Source organism: Poecile atricapillus, chromosome 25 (assembly GCF_030490865.1).
Source record: "Poecile atricapillus isolate bPoeAtr1 chromosome 25, bPoeAtr1.hap1, whole genome shotgun sequence".
Lineage (NCBI taxonomy): Eukaryota > Metazoa > Chordata > Aves > Passeriformes > Paridae > Poecile > Poecile atricapillus.
The window spans coordinates 4,293,959-4,308,529 of NC_081273.1; the positions used below are offsets into that span (position 1 = coordinate 4,293,959).

The following is a 14,571-nucleotide window of genomic DNA, read 5'->3' on the forward strand; positions in this document are numbered from 1 at the left end:
ACCAGAATAATGAGCACGTCTGAGGTGAATGAATTCACAGGATTCCACACAGCAGAGCCCAGCCACGGGGATCTTACCCAGATTTGTTCAGAGGCAGGCTTTGGTTGGGGCCAAACGCTTTGTTTTGTTTGTTTATCTAAGATATGGGTTTGGATGCTTAGCAGGCAAAAAAGAAACCCCAACCAAACAACAAAACCATGAGTGATTGACGTTAATTATTTTCATTTCAGATCTCCTTTTGGCAGCTGGATGGGAAGGGAGTGCCATGGCCAAGGAGGGATTGCCAAGGAGGGATTACCAAGGTTCAAGATGTTTTCCAAGGGAACACGAGTTCTGTGTGGCACCTCTACACCAGGTCAGTGCCTTCTCCCTGGACTCGCTGCCAGAGCTCTGAGGAGCATCCCTGATCGCTCAGGCTCTGCAGATGGCTCTAAGGGTGATCAAAATGGCACAGTGGAAATTCCCTGGTATCAGGAATTACATAGCTGCAAGGCTGAAATGATTCACTAAATTGTATTTGATCAGGTTTTTTTCTTATAGGAAGCAAATGGCTGATGAAAAGTTTCAGAAAGTGCTTGATAATCAGGCAGAGCGAGTCAGTACTGTATTTTCTGCTTTTTTTGCATTTTGTAGCTGGTTGGAGAAATCTGTGAGTTCTGGCTTGTTGTTTACAAAGTGCTGAGAACACTGTGACACTTCTGAAAATACAAATAATAGTGGCAGTGAACAGTAGCTTATCAAACCTTTTCTGATGGCTTGGAAATCCCTGGATTCTTTTATTCTCCACCCCTTGGAGTATCCTGTGCTTCCATTTCTGGCTTTGGATGCCAGTAAAGCACAGCTGGGGCTGTGGAGATGGGACACAGAACCACACGGATTTGGGCTGGCAGGGACATGACTTCATGTTCCTTTCTCCTTCAGCTTATCTGAGGGGAGGAAACTGGGGACCTTATCTTTTTCTGAGTGGAAAAACTGATTTCAAGTGCACATGTTTGAAGCTGCAGCAGTGAGCCAGGTTGGCTTGACTAAACCACAAAATCTGACTGAGCCTAATTAGAAACCAGGATGCCTCCCAGCACTTAAAGGTTGCTTTCAAGATTCTGATGAGCTGACAAAACAGATTAGTGAGAGGTGGGATTGGTATGAGCCATGTTTGGCATTTTCCTGCTTCGTGGCAGCAGCAAGAGGCCCTGTGTGGAGATCAGAGCCTCCCGTGCATGAGCCTGAGTGAATTCACTGCACAAAGCTCCCAGAGTGGATGGGGTGATGAACAGGAGGTGCTGCTCATCTTAGAACTAAATGTTGTTAATTTTAAATGACAAGAGGAGAGGTTTAGATGAGATTTTAGGGAGATGATCAGAGGCTGGGGAGACCCTGGCACAGGGTGCCCAGAGAACCCCTGGATCCCTGGAAGTGCCCAAGGCCAGGCTGGACGGGTCTTGGAGCCACCTGGGACAGTGGAAGGTGTCCTAGGGGTGGAATTGGATGAGTTTTAAGGTTCCTTCCAACCTAAACCATCCTGGCATTCAATGAAGGACAGCCCTGAGAACCCCAGGCTCTCAGAACTGATGCACAGAGAGCAGGCATTGCAGTCTGCCAGCTCCTAAATCCTGCTGGATTGTCTGAGAGCAGGGCTGAGGGTTTCAAGAGTTCAAGGAGGGCCCTGCAGTAGTTTTTCACACGTTTCTTTCCAGGATTTGTTTTGCTTTGAGGCAGTGCTGGATCGCTGTGTTCCCCATCCTGCACATGGCAGCATTGGATGGGGCTGTGCCAGGCTGGTGGTGAGGGCAGGGCTGGTTTATACTGGACACCACTGGGACACACTGCAAACCTCCCAGTTCAGGGCCAGCAGGTGCTTTGGCCATCCAGGCCCTGCCAAGCTTCCTCCTGCTGCTCTCCCGAGTTCCAACATCCATCTTTGCCCATGCTGCTGTTTACAGTCTCTGCTCAGAGTCTGCAGTTTCCCCGGAGCCAGGGTTTTCCGTCCGAGGCGATGGAGCCGCTCCGACGCCCGCTGGCCCCGAGCACGGAGCTGAGCCACCCCTAACAGGTCCCCCTGCCTTCCCTGCAAGCACATGATGAGAGGTTTGAGGCTGAGCAGACAGCTGGTACTGCTCTCCCAGGGCAGCCTCTGTGTCTGGGCCTCCGTTGTTTTTGTCCAAATCCCATCTGACTCCTTTCCAAAAGCGGTTCCGTCTGTAAAACCAGACCAGGTGCCTTTGGTCAGGCTCATTCCTGAAATACCAGCTAGGAGCAAAAAAGCAGCTTGGATTGGTCTTTAAATAAGTAGGAAGATCATTACAAACTGGTTTTTGTTGGTTGGTTTGTTTTTTTTTTTCCTCATTTAAAGCTTTTGAATCTTCCCTTATGCTTTCCAGATAGAAAACTGACCTTGCTTGGACCAGTCCCTGGTTTTAGACCTGATTTATTGCATCCTCTTTTAGGAGAGCTTCAAAACCACTCAGTGCCACCCTGCAGCCTCTGAAACCTCACCTCTAATACACATTCTCTGCACCTTGACCTCTCGGGTGTTTCACCAAGAGCAAAGCTCCCAGCAGGTCAGATGGAAGGTTTTGCTGTCCCTTTCCACTCCTTAATCTGCCAAAACAGCGAGGGGGGAAAAAAACCAAAAGCACCAAATAGACCTCACCAGCCAAACGTGGTGGAAGAGTTTAAAAGCTCTGGTGGCCTCTGGGCATTGGTTTAGTTCTGCAGCCCTGCTCCCTGCCAGGCTTTGTCCCCCAGGCTGCCCTTCCTCCGAACAGTGCCACTGGCACGGGGCTGCTCCAGGGCTCTGGGTGCTGCCAAGGAGATGGGCCCTGATTTGGGAGAGGAGCTTTGCCAACCTTCTGTGCCGGGGCCTTTGCAAACTTCCCCGAAGCATCTGCTTTGTTTCTGGTGCTGGGTTGCCCTGAATGGTCCTTTTGTGTGCTCTGCCTGATGGCTCCAAGACAAATGTGACAGAATCCCCCGGGCACTGCGGTGCCCAGCGCGTCCCCGCCGTGTCACTCGTGTTTATATCGCTGTGCCACCCCCAGCTCTGCCAGCACAGCCAGAGAGGGACAGAGGGGACAGCTTTGCTGGGCCTCTGCTCTTGGGTTCAGCTGTGGGGACACAGATGGGACGAACCCTAATAATGCCACGAGGTGCTGTTGGCTCATTTGAGGTGTGTGAAGCTCCTGCAGGTTGGCAGTGGCTGCTCCTTTGCACCCCTTGATGCTCAAAGAAGGTTTCCATTGGATATTTTGGGAAATTTGATTAATATTTAAGCACAGGGAGCAGAAAGAAGTGTTTCTGCTCCTAGGACTCACAGGACAGCTTGCTGGAGTGTCCCCAGTTCCAGACATCACCCAGAGGGAGCCGCTGGCAGCCCGGCTCTGCCCTCGCTGTCTCTGGACAGTGTTTGGCTGCTTTTATCTCTCTGGGCTGTCTGGGGGAGTCAGGGCTCCGTGCATTGCTCGGCATCTAATCTGCACTGCTGGACTCAGGCAGGCTCAGGGGGCCAGGGGGAGGGAGATAAGTAGGAGGGAGAAAGGTGGGAGTGGAAAATACCATCTTTGAGGGGACAGCAGGAAACCTGGGCTCGCTCACGTCTTGGGAATTGCTCAGGACGTGGCCAAGTGAGTGTTTCCTGATCCTCTCTTTTATTTTTTGCCTCTTTTTTATTCCCTCTTGAAGACCAGGAGGAAAAGCTGCCTAGTAGGGCTTGGCTGAGGGAATCCCAGCTTGGGGGATGAGCTTGGCAAATGTCACTAGAAAGTGTCCCAGGTAGGTGGAACCTTGATCCACCTCAAGGTAGCCCATTGCAAAGATTTTCTTGTTATTCTTTCCTTTTTTACCTGGATTTCCACTGACCATCACCTGCTCAGTCCAATCCTTGCCTACACCCAGAGAGGAGATCTCTGCCTGCAGGATGTTTTTTGTTCATTGTTTGTTTTTTACTGTGGAGAGGTGAATCCAGGTGGACACTAAATGAGGTTCCTCGGTGAGGGGAAGACAGCAGGAAAAATTTCTGACAGATAAAAGACATTATTGCTTCTGGATGAGAGGGATGGGAGGCGTTGTTTGAGAGAGGAGGTGGGGCTGTGGAGCAGGGCAGGAAGGGGAGGTGATCAGCTGTGTCCTTTCAAGTGCCTCACACTGCAGCATCAAAGTCCCCACGTGAATGTCACACACTGCCCTCTATGATTAAATTTGGGGATCCACTCACCCTTTCAGAGATCAATAACCCCACGCTCTCTGTGCAGGCAGAGCTGGGATCACAGGATGCTCATGGCACGTTCTGTGTGCTTCAGGGATTGGTGCTGTCTGTTCTTTGTCTGCCCTGATGGAATCAATAAATGCCTTTGTAGGCACCTGTGTGGCAGGTGACGAGCTGAGCTGCTCGAGGTCGTTCAGCAGGGCACCGGCAGCCTTTGAAAAAGAAAAGGATTTTGATCCAGAATAGTCCTCATGTCCTACTTTCCCAGTCCCTAGGGCCAGCTTGTTCCTAGAGCAGGGCTCTGAAAGCAAAGAGAAGAGAATTGTCTCCTCTCAGGGATGATCTAAGGAATCTGGTGTTTCTGCTGTCTCAAATCCTTTCTGTTCGCTCCAGCTGTCACCTGTTTTGTTCCTCCTGTGCCTCTCATTAACATCTTGGTGACAATTAGGTGAGGGATGACGTGGCAGGTTTATGATTTAGTTTCTGGTTGCTCTGGGTGCTCAGGCATTGATGGGAACTGTTGGTGTTTGTATGAGCCCAGTGCTGCTTCATCAAGGTGAAAAGAAATTTGGATTCGGACCCCTCTGGCTTCTGTCACCGCTTGAAACCACAGCTCGACCCCAAACGGACCCAAATTTTACATGCAATACACATTCCCCCCCATTCAGCCCGAGCCCAGGAGTGACACAGCCTCATTCAGAGCCATGAAAACAAATGCAAATCCCTGTGCCGTGGTTTGTTCTGCTGGATTAGCCCATTTTCCCCCCGGATCGATGCAGGGGCATGTGCAGGTGTTTTCTCTGTGGCAGCCCTGGCATGCAGGGGTTTGGAAGAGCCACTCTGGAAAGGGCACTGCCAATAAAAGGGGTTTTTTCAGGATAAAAGAATGGATGCAGAATCCTGACCCTTTGGACCACATATCCTTCCATCCCTGGGACCCTTCATCATTCCTCCAACCTTCTTGCAGCGCTGGAGGATTATCACTGTAAAATAAAGCAGCCCTGGTAGGACGGGCTTTTTAATTTTATTTTCTTTTATTTGCTCAGGGGTTTAAAAATGGTATCTTTTAACCTGTCAGTTTGCATTTACAACACAGCTGAGGTTTGAAAGAGGCTGTCCAAAATGAAACCCAAGAGTAATAGGAGTGTGTTAGGGGAGCCAGTAGGCATTGAATAGTCTCTGTGGTGGCAGAAAAGCCTTAGGCTTCAACTGATTGCTAATTATGTGGCTTTATTCCTTTTTAAGAAAATACCATGCAAGGTTTGTGAAGGAGGTAAAGTGTGTTAATCTGTGCAGAGTTACCAATTTTGGGGTTGGTGGTTTTTTTCTTTATTTTTTTCCCCCTTGTATTTTTTTAAAAAAAAAATTTCCCATGCCTCGATTTGGTTTTACAGCCTGGTTTGAAAACGAAGCCACATTCTCAAGTCCTGCCACCCATCTCTTAGAGGCCCTGTGTAAAGGGCACAAGTTATTCCACCTTAAAAAGAAAAGGGAAAAAAAAAAAGGGGAAAAAAAGCGCAAAACCCACGCTGTGCAGAGAGGGAGAGAGTTACAGCGAGTGGGCCCCCCGCTTTTCTCTGAGGGGGAATGTAAGCAGATCCTGCCTGAAACTGCTTCACTCAGCAGTTTTCAGCTTGTTTTAATTGGCCTGGCCTGAAAGAATTCTGAATGCTGTACCTGTGCCAATGAAAATGCAAATGTTTAAATGTTTCCCTGAGCCCGGGCTCGTGGGGCCTGTCCCCAGCACGGACACAGGGACGGGCTGGGAAACGAGCAGGCCTTGCCCTAACTCAGCTCTGGGGGACAAAGGGCTTTGGAAAATCAAATGTGAGCAGGGAGAAATGCAGGGTTACCTGCTAAGGGCTTTGGAAAATCAAATGTGAGCAGGGAGAAATGCAGGGTTACCTGCTAAGGGCTTTGGAAAATCAAATGTGAGCAGGGAGAAATGCAGGGTTACCTGCTAAGGGCTTTGGAAAATCAAATGTGAGCAGGGAGAAATGCAGGGTTGCCTGCTGCAAGTCCAGCAAACTCAGGAGCTTTGCATTGCCTGGCACTGGGCTGGGGGATCCTTGGCTTTTCTCTTTCCAGATTTTGGTTTATCTGTGCAGTTTTCCTGTCAGGATCGTGCCCTGGACATCCCTGCAGCCCCTTGGGCGGTGCTGGTGGGTGTTATTGGAAAATTGAGCTCTTCAACTGATCCCAGACTCCCAGAACGTGCGGGGATGGGCTCTGGTGGGCCCAGCTCCCATTTCACTCCTCTGGATAGCAATGAATCCATTTCACTCCATTGGACTGAACCTGGTTTAGGGAGTGTTTGTAGGGGCACAGGAAAGGATTGCAGCCCCTTATCCCATTTTTCTGCTGTTCATTCCCTGGAGATGCTGGTCCTGCACAGGATTGTCCTTCATTGAACCCCAGAACGGTTTGGGTTGGACAGGACATTAAATTTCTTCTCCTTCCACCCCTGCCAGGGACAGGGACACCTTCCACAGCCCCAGGCTGCCCCATCCTGACCCTGGACACTTCCAGGGATGGGGCAGCCACAGCTGCTCTGGGAAATCTATTCCATCCCAAAACATTTCTTTTTATGCTGTTCATCTCCAAAAAGAAGCAGCATGAATTAAAAAAAAAAACAAACCCAACAAACACCAGACCAAACTAAAGCAGCAATAATTCCTTTGAAATTACTGAATTTTGTGTGTTTGCACACCCCATGTGGGGCTGGGCTCCAATATTCCTCACAGATGGAAGTTTTCCTTGTGCTGGGCATCCCTCAGGGTGACCACTCTTAGTGCAGATAAGTCCACAATACAAATATTACAAATTAAAAGCACGTTTGTAGGAATCCACAAATCATCCTCCCTCCTAAAGGGCACATCCTAAAGTTCTGGAATGAGAGAAAAAGAAAAATTACCTGGCTCAGCTTCTTTTTCTTCCTCATGTCAAATAACAGCCCAGCTGTGAATTGGGAAAAGAATTAATTTTCAATAACTGGTTGATCAATTCTTTTCTGTCTTTGCAATTCCCTCCTCGGTAATGAATATGCATCCCCTGCATTTTCCATAGAAATATCCAGCATCTTAGGGTATTTAAAATTAGATCTGTATACATTTACAGAGTAATGATTATTCTGAATTTCATCCGAGGCAATTAAAAAAGCATCATGATGACATTTAAGGTGATATTTTTCTCCCCTATGTTAAATAATTATAAATAATAATAATGATTAAACAAATTATTCTGTTCCTCCCAGTCTGGATCAACCTTTAGGTTAATAATCTAAATCATTAAAATTCATCTGTCTCTCCAAGGATTGAGTAGTTAAAAAAAAAAAACATTGGAGGAACCTTTCTGCAGAAGGGTGATTGATAATTACCACAGCAAAGATGTTTTGTGGGTGAAAAATGGGGCAGCTCAGCAGATTGATTGGGTTTGATGCTGGTTGGGTTGAGGTGATGTTTTCAGCAAGTAAACTTCTTTTTTATCAGTTTTTTCAGCTGGCATCCTCTCTGAGAGATGATGCAGGGCTCAAGTCCAAACCAGTTTCCCACCAGGCAAAGCCATGGGGTGACCTCAGGTCACTGAGGGCCATTTTTGGAGATTATTTCTTAATTAGAATAGAAGTTAGGCTCTTATACCTGTAATTTTTTATTATTTTTCCTCAAACTGCGTCTGTGAATGAGATTTTCTTGGCTAATTTAAATAATTTAAAATCCAGGGTTGAGACTGGAAGTGTCCATCATTTCCTCTACTTTAGGGTTGGTTGATTTACCCCAAGGTCTGCCTAAATCTCATTATTTGGGATTTAAAGCACCAAAACAAAGAGTTGAGAATGGAAAATCCCCTTTTGGGAAGCCCAACTTTTGGGACTCAACTTTTAGAAAACTCAACTTTTAGGACCCAGCTTTTGGGAAACCAGACTTTTGGGAAACCCAACTTTTAGGACTCAACTTTTAGAAAACCCAACTTTTGGGCAACCCAACTTTTGGGAAACCAAACTTTTGAGAAACCCAGCTCTTAGGACTCAACTTTTGGGAAACCCAAATTTTGGGAAACCCAGCTTTTAGGACTCAACTTTTGGGAAACCCAACCTTTAGGACCCAGTTTTTGGGAGATTACAGCTGAAAGATGAATCAGGTTCAAGCTCTCGGCCCCTTTTTCTGTAGACATTGCAACAATAAAGTAGGGAAAAAAACCCCAAATGCTGTTGAGTAGAGCAGAGCAGGATCACTCCCTGAAAGGTGTTTGGGCTCTTTTGGACACTCCCCTGGATAATCAGAGACTCTCCTGGCCACGAGGAGCCGAGGCAGGATGGATTTCCAATGAGGGGAGGGAAGATCAGGCTCTCCCTGCGGGCTTTATTGGATTGTGCCTTGCTCTTTGCAGAGTTTCTCAGGAGTTATCTGGGTTCATCCATCTTCCCCCCTCCCTCTGGGCTATTAAATCCTTTCCCATCCTGCTACAACCAAGCTTTTATGTTGTCTTTATAAATTGCTTTTTTGTTGTTGAATGTGACTGAGGTTTGCAGGAAAACAATCTCCCTTCAAAGGAGTTGAGAGCAAATGGATTCCCTAAATACAGAATTGGAATAAGGGTATGGAAACACCCCCTTCAGAGGAATTGGGATCAAAAAGATTCCCTAAATAAAGAATTTAGAATAAGGATATAAAATAAGGGTGTATGAACATCCCTTTTCAAAGGAATTTGGACCAAATGGATTCTCTATATACAGAATGTGGAATAAAGATAAAAAATGAGGATGTATAAACACCCCTCTCAAAGGAATTGGGGCCAAATGGGTTCCCAATATACAGAATATGGAATAAAGATGTAGAATAAGGATATAGAAACACTATTTTCAAAGGAATTGGCCAAAATGGATTCCTATATATGGAATATAGACAAAAGATATAAAATAAGGGTATGTAAACAGCTCCCTCAAAGGAATTGGGACCAAATAGTTCCCTACATAAAGAATATAAGGATATAAAATAAAACATATCATATAAACACCTATATATAAAATATATAGGGGGTATATAAACACCCCCTTCAGAGAAATTGAGGCAAAATAGATTCCCTATATCCAAAATTTGGAATCAAGGTATAGAATAAGGATGTACCTGTACCCCCTTCAGAAGAATTGGGACCACAAAGATTTCCTGTGTAAAGAAGACAGACTAAGGGTATGGAATAATATGAACACCCCATTCAGAGGAGCTGGGACCAAATGGATCCCCTACATACAGAATATGGAATAAAGATAAAGAATAAGGTTATATAAACACCCCTGTCAGAGGAATTGGGGCCAAATAGGTTCCCTAAATACAGAATATGGAATAAGGATCTATAAACCTTCAAAGGAATTAGGACCAAAGAGATTCCCTTTATCTGGAGTGTAGCCTAAGGATATACAGAGCACAGACAAATCTGGGGGGCTTTGCAGTTTGGGTGTTGGTAACTCTCCTCTGTCTCACTCTCTCTCCCCTATTTTCCCCTTTCAAACACATTTTTATCCTCCCATCCCCTCCCTTTCCTGCCTCCTCAGCACCCTGGGTATCCCTTGCACCTCAGTGCCTTTATCCCAGCTCCTCTGGAAACGCAGGGATTCTCCTGAGCCCAGCCCAGCCCCAGCCCCTGCTGCTGCAGACAGACAGACAGACAGACAGACAGACAGACAGACAGCCTGCCATGCCCTGGAGAACAGCCCTGCTCAGGAAATGTAGCTATTTCCGCTCTGCCTGCAGTCAGGAAATGAGGAGGAGGCAGCACTGAAGATATTTTTTGAATTTGACAGGATTTTTTTTTTTTTCCTCTCTTCGGAGCAAGGAATGCTCAGGGGGGTGCTGGAAGCCAAGGAGGTGCTGCTGGATTTTGGGGTCGTGTTGGACTCTGGGCTTGTGTCAGAGCCGGGTTAAGGTTTGGGATGTGAAAGCAGAAAAATGGGATCAAATGATCCAAAGATTCGAAGCCAAAATAGTAAACATGACCTCATAAAGAGTCTCTGCTTTCCCTTGCTGACGTCCTCATTTGCTTGTTTGACTTTAAACCAATTTTTTTTTTCTTTTTGGGGATGGTTTTGGTTTCAGCGTTTGACGTGGAGCTAAATGATTTCAATTAAAATGGAATCATTTTAATTCTGTTCAGAATCCAGAGCAGCACCTTTAGGGTGCTGCACGTGTGGAAATTCCCATCCGATCTCACTGCACTGAAAAGGGATTCAGCTCCCACATTTTAATATTGGCCCACTTTTACATTCATTTTAAATAGATTTTCTTCAAATTAATCTCATGAGATTGTAAAGCAGTCAAGGGTGCTTTAGTTTTAATGGAAGATGTGTGGCTAATCCCCTAGATTTTTAAAAAACCTCCTTCCTATTAGGGGGAATATCCTGGAAATTCCTACTGCAAGTAGTGCTTGAAACCCTGCAAGTGTTTCCAGTGGAGATGGAAAAAAAATAATGGTGATCATTTAGTGGTGTTTGAGAAATTTGTTGGTTTTAGAGTTAAACAGAAGATAATTCCTGCAAAATATTTCAAATTTAGCTCTTTTCAGAAACAGGCCCAGACTTTCTCTGAAGGAAGGTTTTCCTCTTCCTGAAAAAATAGATTTGATCAGAATTTGCCATTTCATCAAAATATTGACAGTTTTTAAAAGGCAATGTATATTCACAAGGGATGGATTAAAAGGGTTCTGTGTTGACATTGGATTTTTCTTTAATATATGAAAAAATATGAAAACTACGCAGAAGTAAAACACAAAAAGTAATTTCTAATGAGAGATAAAACATTTGTTTGAAAATTTTTTAATGGAGTTTTACAGGATATAAAGGTTTTTCCTGGTGTCATTCCCCACAAAAATGTTGTTGCACCCTTATCCTGATTTTTCCCAGGGTGTTTCCATCACGGTTCCCTGGAATCTTGTGGGATTATGGCTGAAATATGAGCTCCATTTGTTGATGTTTTGGGACCAGAATCCCAAACCAGAGGCCAAAATCCTGCCATCACCTCGGGAAGGGCCTCTGCCCTAAGTGTGGCAATTCCAAGAATTCCTACAGCAAACCTTTCCCAAGGAAGGGATGCATGGAGCAGCTGGATCTGCACCCCAAAGCAGCCAGATCTCATGTCTGTACCCCTGGAGCCCCACCTGTGGTGTTTAGGAGCTGGAAATGTGTGCTTGAAATTCCAACCTGGGATCCCAGCTGGATTTTCATCCTGCAGATCCTTGGTCTTTTTTTTTCCTGCAATCCCAAAATCCGCTTTGCTGTGCCACGCCGTGTTTGGCTTCCCACAGGTGGAATCGTGGAGTGGTTTGGGCTGGAAAAGACCTAAAAGATCTTCATTCCCTGTTTAGGTTGGCAAAGGAAGTTGAGTGTGCTCAAAGAGCAGCAGAGCCGTGGATTGCGGCTCTGGAGAGACAAAAAGGAGGGAAAAAAGCTGAAATTATTTTCTCGTGGTCATCCAGAAGGGAAAACGGGCAAAGATAAATCTGACCTGCACTGCTGAGCTCGTTCCCTCAGCACCCAGTGCCTCCCAAGATCCCTGATATTCCCACTGAGCTCAGCTGTGGCCAAGGAAACACAAATATTGTTCCTCAGGTCCCCATCCCAGCCCCGTTAGCACCACCCATCACCCCAGAGGGTGTCTGGAGGCTCAGTGAGGCGCTTGGGATTTGGGCTGGTGCCTGCAGGAGGAGCGTCCAGCATGCCTGGTTTGGGTTTTCTGTGGCAGAGCACAAATAACATTTGCTCACGAGGCAGAGCAGGGACACGGTGCCAGAAATAGAGGCTCCCGACAATGCTGCAGGATGTTGCTGTGGTGTTATCATATGATTCATCCACTATGAGGCTGAACAATCAGTAACCTCAAGACACTCTCACTTTCACGCCCTCTGACACACATTCCACTGAGGACAAATATCCTCTGCGTGAGTAAAACCTCAGGATTGAGGTTTTTTAACTCGTAAAGGTCACTCTGGGAGTGCTCAGATGTTGAGTTTGAACTTTGCTGCCCGGTCCTTGAGCGTGGGGAGGGTTTTGAGTGCTGTGAAGTGCTGGTTTAGAAAATCCTTTCTGGATGCTGATCACACTGATGGCTGTGGAGAGGGACTGCAAAAAGCCCATGGTGGAAACCACTGAAATCAATTACAAAGAGAATAAATTTGGCCCAGATGTTGTGATACAACTGAGCTGAAGGCAGGAGGGAGTTGGGCTGAGGAGGAGATCCAGGAAAGCTGGAAAATACATGGCTGGAAGCATTCAGGGGTTTCAGGAGGGTTCTTCTCATGAAAAAAATCCTTTTTCTTGGTGGCAGGAAGAACACCTGGTACCAGGTGAGCAGCTGGATTTGGAGACTTTTTGTTCCAAATGAATGTCCCCAGGCATGGAGAACAACTGGATAATGGAAGAGCTTCTATGCAATTCCTTCTGTTGGAAGTGTTTCGTTATTTTACCATGGCTGAGGGCCACCACTGGCTGTGCACTTGGTGATTGTGTTTATTTAATTGGGTTTCAATTGCTGCTGGACCCCCTTTTCCGAGCTTGGCTCTTGCTGGTGGTGGCCCCTCCAGCTCTGGGCTCTTTTCCCTTGCGAGCTCGCAGCACTAGATGGCAGTGTAATGGCAAAAACCCTGCCCTGCCGGGGAGGAAAAGGCTCATTTCACCCCCAAAACCACCCGGCAGGAAACTTAAGATTTGAACACAAAACAACCAGACCTTAAAAATTCCTCTCCAGTCTCTTGAAATTCCCACAACGGGCTCTGGGAAGAACCAAGACAGGTTCTTCACTGATGACCCAGTGGCACAGGAGTGATGCCAATTTGTGCCACCCACAGATTTGGCCCACAGCTGTACCACAGCCAAACTTGTACAGAATATTTGGTCAGGAGATTTGGGCGAGGTCGAAAATGCAGAAGCACCAAAACAAACAAACATGATATTATTCTTCAAAATGAAGCTCATAATTCCTCACCAGGATCATGTTTGGAGTTGCTTTGCAGCCCTGGAGGTTGTGGTGCAATAAATTAAGCTGTGGATCATCTCATTTCAGATTCCTGAAGGATCCAATCCCAATTTTGTGGCCCCAAAAGGGGATTTAAGTGGTGCACAGGCTCGATTTTCTGTAGGGAAAATTCCATGCCATGGAAGCACATGGGGTACGTGCATTCATGTCTGTTTTCTTAGGTCTGGATTAGAGCCCTGGTTTATGACCAAACCTTTAAAAAAAGGAGGAAAATGTCACAGTATAGAAAAATAAACAGGGTAAAAAGAAATGGCAGAAAGACCAGGCTGAACATGGCCCTTTCTGGACGTCACCAAGACACAGCTGCTGGCCCGGAGCGAGATCTGAAGGTCTTTGTTAGGAAACGTTATTGCTGAGATTTTCACTGTTTGGATTTCCTGTTTTCCTCACTTCTGGACCCTTTAACTTCTGTAATCTAAGCAGGGTCAGGTCTGGTCATCCGTGGGGAAACAGGCTGGCTGTGAACAACAAGTGCTGCTGTAGGTGAGCTCTGGGGAGGTCCTGGAGCCAGCCAGGATCCTCAGCACAGCCTGCTCCGACCTTCTGGGCACTGCTGGCCAATAGACTTCCCTGGCTGGATGAAAAATACCCAGCCTTGATTTTGAAACGTTGAGTGATGGAAATCCACCCACTGTCCTTCAGGAGCGCCTGCAGGGGGGAATTGCCTTTGGCTGATAAAGATGAGTGTCTTGGTTTTGGTCAAAACCTACTCAGGTTTAATCTCCTTGTGGTTCTACCTGTCTGTATTTCTCATGGAAATGTTTTGTACAAGTCTTTGATGCCCTTGGATAATGCTATGCTCCAAAATATGCTCCAAGAGCCATCATCTCCCAGATAAGATGTGAAAGTCTGATGGGAACCAGCTGATCTCTCTCAAAAACCATAATATTTTTAGGATGTGTCAAAATCCATTCAGGTCTGACCATCCACAAACTCCCCAGGCAGTATCAGTGTCACAAATGCTTTTAGCAGTCCTGGGCTGGGCTGGGGATCTCTGTGTCTCCATTGGCTGGACACTGGGACAATTTTCCTTGAATAATTAAAGCAAATTCAGCTAGAAGGGATGAAATGAAAGCAGTGTGAAGGTGCAGGGCTGAAAATAAAGGTTTAAAAGTCCCACCCACTTGTTGGCAAGGGATTATAACCCCGTGGTGGTAGGGGCTGTTATGTTGCTGTGTAAGATTCTTTGTCACTGTGTAATATTTAACAATTCCTCTGAGTGGAGTGATTAAAGCTGTTCAACATGGCCAGGTGAGCCTGGGAGTAAATCTGTCTTTTTGTGGAGTCTGAAGGAAGAAAAGCCAAGGTGTGCTGAGCTTGTTCTCCCTCCTGGACATGCTTTTGGTGTAA

The 14,571-nt window shown here is 46.3% G+C and overlaps 1 long non-coding RNA gene across 1 annotated transcript in view; it reads left to right on the forward strand.

Annotated features, from left to right (window-relative positions):
* The first annotated feature begins 241 nt into the window (after positions 1-241).
* Positions 242-14,571, forward strand: part of LOC131588375 (uncharacterized) — a 30,795-nt gene continuing 16,465 nt past the window's right edge. The window contains exon 1 of the long non-coding RNA XR_009279572.1: positions 242-355. This is a non-coding gene — a long non-coding RNA (uncharacterized LOC131588375). The remainder of the gene's footprint in view (positions 356-14,571) is intronic.